At 45.4% G+C, this 6,976-nt stretch overlaps 1 pseudogene; it reads left to right on the top strand.

Annotated features, from left to right (window-relative positions):
- Window positions 1-4,376: 4,376 nt before the first annotated feature.
- On the top strand, window positions 4,377-5,396 carry LOC136406443 (prohibitin-2 pseudogene; annotated as a pseudogene).
- The last annotated feature ends 1,580 nt before the right edge of the window (window positions 5,397-6,976 follow it).

The following is a 6,976-nucleotide window of genomic DNA, read 5'->3' as shown; positions in this document are numbered from 1 at the left end:
TGCGCCACCACAGGTCAACAGGTCAGGCTCTTTCTTTCTTTCTTTCTTTCTTTCTTTCTTTCTTTCTTTCTTTCTTTCTTTCTTTCTTTCTTTCTTTCTTATCTCTCTTTCTTTCTTTCTTTCTTTCTCTCTTTCTTTCTCTCTTTCTTTCTTTTCAAGCTTTAAGGAGAAATGCTCAGTAGGAAACTGCCTAGTAAATAGTGCTTCGTGAGTACCTGGAAATTCAGATGGTCTTCAAGTGTGGAATTCAATGAATGAAGAAATGGGGAAAGGCTGTGGAAACATCTGGTCTTCGCTCTCTGATTTAACACTAAGTTGACTGTTTAAAACTGGGCGGGCTCCCTCAGGGCCTGACCTGTGGTGGCGCAGTGGATAAAGCGTCGACCTGGAAATGTTGAGGTCGCCGGTTCGAAACCCTGGGCTTGCCTGGTCAAGGCACATATGGGAGTTGATGCTTCCAGCTCCTCCTCCCCTTCTCTCTCTCTGTCTCTCCTCTCTGTCTCTCCCTCTCCTCTCTAAAAAATGAATAAACAAAAAAAAAATTAAAAAAAAAAACATGTAAGCTTAAAAAAAACAACAACTGGGCTCCCTCAGCATGAATTGTCTCGGCGTGAATTGTCAAGTCGTGAGGATTGTTCCTGTTGCCATCATAGTTCTGTTGATGAGTTTTTGGATGAAGCATTTGAGAAAGAATTGGATTCTATGGCAAAACATGAATCTGGGGAAGATAATATTTTCCAGTTTAAAACTCAAATAGCCCTTGAACCAGAACAGGTAAAATAGAACTCACATACCTCCTATTGTGTTCTTTTTAGGTCATGTTTCATGGGTATAATTCCTGAGAAGAAAGCATTCTTTATAATAAAGCTACTCTCTTCCTTAGGACACTATACAAGCAGGCTTTTGTTATCTTGTTAAATAAGTGCTTTACACAAATCGTGCATATAGAAAAGTGTTTTTGCAGTGCTGATCCATTTAATAGTATTTTAAAAATTAAGGTTGATGATATGGGATTTATTTTCTGAAGAAAGCATTAGGATGGGAGATGAAAATGATGTTACCTGTGATACATGGAGTTTAGAAAAAAGAGAGAAAGAAAGAAAGGAAGAAAGAAAGAAAAGGAGAGAAGGAAGGAAGGAAAAAAGGAAGGAAGAAAAGAAAGAAAGAAAGGAAGGAAGGAAGGAAGGAAGGAAGGAAGGAAGGAAGGAAGGAAGGAAAGAAGGAAGGAAAGAAGTTTGGAGGGAGAATGGAAGGAAGGGAAAAAAAAGACACTTTTCATGTTTTCCAACAGGGACCTTTATAAAACAACATAACATGTTAAAACAGAGATAATCTTGTGATTTTTTTTTTTTTTAAGATGTGCTTTGGTGTTGGGAAGACCCAGGTTTGAATCCTGGCTCCATTAGTTAGATAATGACCTTCTAACGGAATCTTGTCGCCAGTGTGCGGAGGAGACAGAGTGGCGGTGGAGATTAAGTGTGATTACAGGCAAATGTTAAGTGTTCAAGAAATGTCTTCCTTCTTTATTTTCTGTTCTTCCATCAACATGATTTCACTTAACTTCCCTAAACATATATCCTGGAAGAAAACTCAACTAAATTCCCATAAACCAGCCACTGAAGTAAAAAATATTCCAGGGCTTAGAGGAAGATGCCATCTAGGTCCTAAACACTAAGAAGGTGGCTTTAAGCAACGTATATTAAAACAAAATATAAGAAAACCACCCACTTGTTACCTGAGGCTTATTGTAATAAGATTTTCCAATGTGTGTGACACTTATCTAAACACGGTTTATTTGTCTTAAATTTGTCACTTGGTATTTGTCTCAACATTCTTTAAACTGAGGTTCCTCATACCCGTATGGAGGTCAGCAGTGGCTGTGGCTGTTTTAGATCCAGAACACGGCGATGGAGACACTGGGTCCTGGGGCCTAAGCCCTGCCCCCCCCCCCCCCCCCCCCCCCCCCCCCCCCGCGGGCTTCTTTGCTTTCTGGCTTCGGTTGACTTTGGCCAAAGGCAGGTGCGGAGTACAAATGGGAGGCCGCAGGCCACTGGAGGCGTGGCTTCTTGCTCCCTCTACCTGCCGCTGAGCTAGACTTCCAGCCACGCCGGAGTCCCCTTACATCCTCTCCCGGTGGCTGACCAGCCTCAGATCCCACTATTTCCTTGCTCCTCTCAGCCTGGGAGTGGTCCTGGCTTCACATGGGTGCTCGGGCTTGGATCCCTCAGCACCTCTTACTGGCCCTGTGACCCTGCTCTGGGAGTGGTCCCTTCAGACTGTCCCCGCCAGGGCCGGACTGATTTTCTGCCTCCGCTAGTGCCTCCTGTTTCACCTCTTCATTCCCAGAGCACATTACAGCAACAAGCAAATTCTAGGTGTTCAATAAAAACTGATGAATGAATGTGCCTCTATTTCAGAGAGGATGGTGCTTTATTCCTTCATAGGTCTCCTATCTTAGTTAAATAGAGATGGAGGTAGTTACAGGTGACATGAGAAGGGAGAATAATGAAAGATGTTAGAGGACTAGGTTTGTTGATAAAAAAGGGAGTTGGAAGAAAATCGAAGGAAGCGAGCTGAGCATACACACAGGTTCCTTAGACATTTTGGTCTCAGAACACTTTATATCCTTAAAAATTATTCATAAGAAAATGTTCAAGCTCCCAAATTTCAAGAACACAGGCATATGCCAGCCCTTCCTTTTTGCCTTGTCGCATCAGAGAGGACAAGGTGGGTCACCAGCTTGCTGGTGCCGCCTGAGGAAATTGGACCAGGATTCTTGTTCTGGCTGCATCAGCTCAAACGGCCTGGTCTGATCCGGAAACATGGCCTCAATATGTGCCTCTGGTGGTTCCGATAGTCCGCAAAGGATGTAGGCTTCATTGAGTTGCACTAAGTGAATTTCTGAGAACAGGTCATTCAAGACATCTACCTTACCGCAAAAACAATGCTAGCTCTTTATACGTTAAAAAGGAAAAAAAACCCACTTTAAAAAATGTTCATTATCTAGAGCTATGCATAAAGTTCTTAGACTTGACCCCAAGGCACGAGCTATAAAAGAAAAAAAAAAATCAACCAATTGGACTTCATCACAATTTAGAACCTTTGCACTGTGAAAGATCTAAAAGAAACCACAGTTTGGGAGAAAAGATTTGCAAATCATATATCCGACAAAGGGCTTGTACCCAGAATACATGAAGAACTCTCTGAATGCAACAGTAAGAAAACAAATAATCCAGCAACACTTAAATTTTTACCAAAAAAAAAATGTATGGATCAGTACACAAAAGATGTTTGACATCATTACCTCTTAGGAATATTCAAATAAGGCTACAACAAAATACCCCTGCATACTTATCAGAATGACTAAAATAAAAATACTGACAATAAAAAGTACTAGTGAGGACGTAAAGCAACCGGATCTCTTATCTATTGCTGATAGGGATAAAAAGTAGTCCAGCCAAGGTGAAAACACTGAGCAGTTTCTCATGCACTTAAACGTATTCTGTGCATAACCTAGCAAACTCAGTCCTGAGTACTTAGCCTAGAGGAACCCATACGCAAAGGTTCTTTAATTGTAGCTTTATTGGTAATAGCCAAACACTGACAGCAATGCAGATGTCCTTCAAAGGGTGAATAAATAAACTGTGGTACATCCATTCAATGGAATACCACTTAGCAGTAAAAAGGAATGAACTATTGATACTTATGGGGGAGGATGTCAGAAACACTGCGCTCAGCATAGTGGCAGTTCTCAAAATGACAAAATGACAGAGAAAAGATCAGCATTTGCCAGGAATTAGGGTTGGTGGTGACGATAAAAGAGAAACTTGAGGAAATTTCTTTACGGTGGTGGAACAGTTCTATGTGCTGGTCAAGGTTATTGTTTTATGAATCTGTATGTGTCCTAAAATCTATAGAACGGCACACACACACACATGCACAAGAGTACATGTAAAAACTGATGAGATACACGTTAAGATCTGTAGTCAACAGTCCCGAGCCAATGTCAGTTCTCTGGTTCTGTCTGTTTTTGTAGAAGATGTCATCATGGGAGGAAACCAGGCAAAGAATACATAGGATCTTGGGGTGCTATTTTGTAATTTATTGACATTCTTACATTATTTCAAAATTATTGTGGTTCCTGAGGAACTTTTGTTTAAGTGTGCTATTTATCAGGACGTGCTACATTAAAAACTGATTTCTGAGATTTAGTTACATGCCTATTTACTAATTCATTTAAAAACCATAGTAAAGCCTCCTTGCGAGCCCCTGGGTCACGGACCCTGGGGTGAAGGGTGCAGTTTCTGAACTGGAGTGGGGTAGAGGCGGCCAGCACCCCCTCCTGACCTCTGGTGCCCCGGGCCTCAGGATCGGACATGACCCAAAACTTGAAGGCCTCAGTGGGCCGCTGCCCTCTGGGCCCCGGGACATGCGCACGGAGGGAAGCTACTGCTGGGGGCCGGCGCCCCGCAGACATGATCCACGCGTCCCTGTTCGCGGCGGAAGGCGGGCTCAGAGCCGTCTCTGGTCGGATCAGCAGCTTGCAGTAGGACATCGCTCTCACCAAGGGCCTTCAGTTCAGGATCCCCTGGTTCCGGGATCCCGTCATCTATGACATTCAGCCAGGCTGCAAAAGAATTCCTCCCCCAAGGCTGTAAAGACCCACAGATCTCCTTACGAGCGCCAGCTCGACCCAACGCCCTGGAGTTTCCCTGCGTGTGCCAGCACCCCAGCCACACCACGAGGGGCGGGCGCTGCCCTCCGCTGTGAACCGGGTTCTCAAGAGTGTGGTGGCCAAGCTCAACGCCTCGCTGCTGGTCATCCAGCAGGTTCAGGCATCCCTACTGATCCGAAGGGAGCTGTCAGACAGGGCCAAGGACTTCAGCGTCATCCTGGGTGACGTCGCCATCACAGGGCTAAGCTTTAGCGCAGAGTACACAGCCAAACAAGCGGCGCCCCAGGCGGCCCAGCGAGCCCAGCGAGCCCAGCTCTCGGTGAGAAAAGCAAAGCAGGGGCAGCAGCGAAAGGTCGTGCAGGCAGAGGCTGAGGCCGAGGCCACCAGGATGCTTGGAGGGGCCCTGAGCAAGAACCCAGCGTACACCACACCGCGCAAGAACCCGGCAGCTCTGCGCATCTCCGGGAGCAGCGCCACCTCCCGGAATCGTACCTAGCTCACTGCAGGCAGCCTTGTGCGGGCCCTGAAGGATGAAGGCTTCACCCGGGGAAGTGCAGCCTCCTCCAGGCTAAGAAATGAGCCTGAGGACCAAGAACTCACCCCCAGAGAAAAAGCGTGTCTGCTTCTGCCCTGGCGTTTGAGGAGCCAGCTCCCGTGGGGTCCAGCACGCTCCCCTGGGGTCCAGCACGCTGCCTCACACCCCCACCCCAGTGTCATGTGAGAGTCCTCCCCAGCTCCCGTGGGGTCCAGCACCCCTGCCCCCCAGTGTCATGTGAGAGTCCTCCCCAGCTCCCCTGGGGTCCAGCACGCTCCCCTGGGGTCCAGCACGCTGCCTCACACCCCCGCCCCCCAGTGTCATGTGACAGTCCTCCCTGCAGCTGTGCTCCCGACCCTGCTCAGACCAAGAAGACTGAGCGGTTTTCAGGGGAATGGTTTCCCTCCTTGCGTGGGCCGAGGTTGTCGGGACAGTGTGGGACTTCTCCCTGATTTCCTACACGGGGTCTCCTCCCTCAATTCCAGGAATTCTCAATAAACTCTTGTTGCTTAAACTGAAAAACAAAAAACAAAATTTAAACCCTCCATAGTAAACAATTATACAGCAACTAATACATTTTTTATGAAAAATAACTATAATTTTCAAAATAATATTAAGAAAAGTAGCACTATTTTACCTTTCATCACTTGGTGGGAATGCAGATTGGTGCAGCCACCATGGAAAACAGCATGAAGACTCCTCCAAAAATTAAAAATTTGACTGCCCTACAACCCAGCAATGCTACTTCTGGGTAATTTATCCAAAGAGATCCAAAACACGAATTTGAAAAGTTATCGGCATCCCTGTGGTCATTGTAGCATTATTTATAATAGCCAAGATACAGAAGCAACCTAAGGGTCCCTGATAGACGATTGGGATAAAGAAGAGGTGGTGCCTATTTGCAAGTCTCTTTACCGTCGAGATTAATAGAAGGCAGCTAGATTGTCCTGTTTCTGCATTCAGTCTCTCGTGATTTTATGTGTCACATCACCTCTGGAACACTCCACTGGACACTCGTGAGAGAATGGGAGTAAAAAAGGGCAAATAACATGTTAGTTTTTTTTGGGGGGGGGGGTTGTTGGTCTTTTTTAATTAAAAGTGTTTGGATCTTTCAGACACCCTGAAATGGTCTTGGGACTGCCCAGGTCCCCTTCCTATACAGTGAGAACTGCTGGTTTGGGTTAAGGCTGGTCCCACCATATTTAGCTATTCATTTCTGTGTGGTTGTCCCCAGTATGACAAAGCTACAGCAGAGCAGAATCTTGAATTCACACAACGCCAACCATTTGGTAGGCTGTATTTTTTTTTGCTCCATAAGAGGCACCTGACCATAAGACACACCAAGGGTTTTAAGGAGGAAAATAAGAAAAAAAAAATATTCTGAACCAAATGATGTATTAAAATATTTAATAAAATACCATATGTTTTCGCTCTGTAAAACGCATGGGCATTTTTTTCCCTCCACTTTTGGGGGAAAAAAGTGTGTCTTATGGAGAGAAAAATATGGTAATGCATATGGCAAAAAGAGTAAAAAGTGGATGAAGGATTGTTGTTCTGTTTGCTTGTTTGTTTTCTTTTTTCTTTACAGGTCCATAGGTGATTGCAGTTTTTCAAGTGTGCAGAGAAGTTTGGGTTTCAAGAGCTGTGCTGTCGGTAGGAAGAAAGTCCATTTTGTCAGGGAGCAGTGTCCAGCGGTTGAGAGACCCAGGGAGGCAAGCCAAGGGATTTGCATTCAGACTGCTCCGTTTGGCTTCTCCCTCCCCTCG

The sequence above is a fragment of the Saccopteryx leptura genome, chromosome 5 (genome assembly GCF_036850995.1).
Source record: "Saccopteryx leptura isolate mSacLep1 chromosome 5, mSacLep1_pri_phased_curated, whole genome shotgun sequence".
Classification (NCBI taxonomy): Eukaryota; Metazoa; Chordata; class Mammalia; order Chiroptera; family Emballonuridae; genus Saccopteryx; species Saccopteryx leptura.
This window is presented reverse-complemented; position numbering and strand designations above follow the sequence as displayed.